Here is a 1474-nt window from a genome sequence, read left to right on the forward strand (position 1 = left end):
CACTGACCTCAGCTTGCAGTAGGATTATAGAGCGTATACTGTACTCGAATATTAAGAATCACCTTGAAGAAACTGACTTACTGATACGTAACCAACACGGATTCAGAAAATATCGTTCTTGTGTAACACAGCTAGCTCTTGAAACTTCCTGGCAGATTACAACTGTGTGCCGGGCCGAGACTCGAATCCGGGACCTTTGCCTTTCGCTGGCAAGTGCTCTACCAACTGAGCTACCCAAACACGACTCACGCCCCGTCCTCACAGCTTTACTTCTGCCAGTATCTCGTCTGCTAGGTTCGCAGGAGAGCTACTGTAAAGTTTGGAAGGAAGAAGACGAGATACTGGCAGAAGTAAAGCTGTGAGGACGGAGCGTGAGTCGTGCTTGGGTAGCTCAGTTGGTAGAGCACTTGCCCGCGAAAGGCAAAGGTCCCGAGTTCGAGTCTCGGCCCGGCACACAGTTTTAAAATCTGTCAGGAAGTTTCATATCAGCGCACACTCCGCTCCAGAGTGGAAATCTCATTCTGGAAACAGCTAGCTCTTTATTCCCATGAAGTAATGAGTGCTGTCGACAAGGGATCTCAGATCGATTCCATATTCCTAGATTTCCAGAACGTTTTTGATACCGTTCCTCACAAGCGACTATTAGTCAAATTGCGTGCATATGGTGTATCGTCTCAGTTGTGTGACTGGATTCGTGATTTCCTCTCAGAGAGGTTACAGTTCGTAGTAATAGACGGTAAATCATCGAGTACAACAGAAGTGATATCTGGCGTTCCGCAAGGTAGTGTAATAGGCCCTCTGCTGTTCCTGATTTATATAAATGATCTAGGTGATAATCTGAGAAGCCCCCTTAGATTGTTTGCAGATGACGCTCTAATTTACCGTCTAATAAAATCATCAGACGATCAATTCCAATTACTAAATGATCTGGAGAGAATTTCTGTACGGTACAGTTGGCACTAAACAAAGAAAAGTGCGAAAGTGTGAGGTCATCCACATGGGTACTAAAGGAAATCCGATAAATTTTGTGTATACGATAAATCGCACAAATCTAAAGGCTGTCAGTTCAACTAAATACCCAGGAATTTCAATTACAAGCAACTTAAATTGGAAAGACCACATAGATAATATTGTGGGGAATAAAGACTGCGCTTTGTTGGCAGAATACTTAGAAGATGCGACAAACCCACTAAAGAGACAGCCTACATTACAATTGTCCGTCCTCTGCTGGAATATTGCTGCGCGGTGTGGGACCCTTACCAGGTAGGATTGACAGAGGACATCGAAAAAATGCAAAGAAGGGCAGCTTGTTTCGTGTCATCGCGCAATAGGTGTGAGAGTGTCACTTATATGATACGCGAGTTGGGGTGGGAGTCACTGAGACAAAGGCGGTTTTCTTTGCGGCGAGATCTATTTACGAAATTTCAATCACCAACTTTCTATTCCGAATGCGAAAATATTTTGTTGACACCCA

At 44.2% G+C, this 1474-nt stretch overlaps 1 non-coding gene across 1 annotated transcript; it reads left to right on the forward strand.

Moving 5' to 3' along the window:
* Positions 1–379: 379 nt before the first annotated feature.
* On the forward strand, positions 380–454 carry Trnas-cga (transfer RNA serine (anticodon CGA)). The gene has a single exon. It is a non-coding gene; the product is annotated as a tRNA-Ser (tRNA).
* The last annotated feature ends 1020 nt before the right edge of the window (positions 455–1474 follow it).

This window comes from Schistocerca cancellata, chromosome 2, assembly GCF_023864275.1.
Source record: "Schistocerca cancellata isolate TAMUIC-IGC-003103 chromosome 2, iqSchCanc2.1, whole genome shotgun sequence".
Lineage (NCBI taxonomy): Eukaryota > Metazoa > Arthropoda > Insecta > Orthoptera > Acrididae > Schistocerca > Schistocerca cancellata.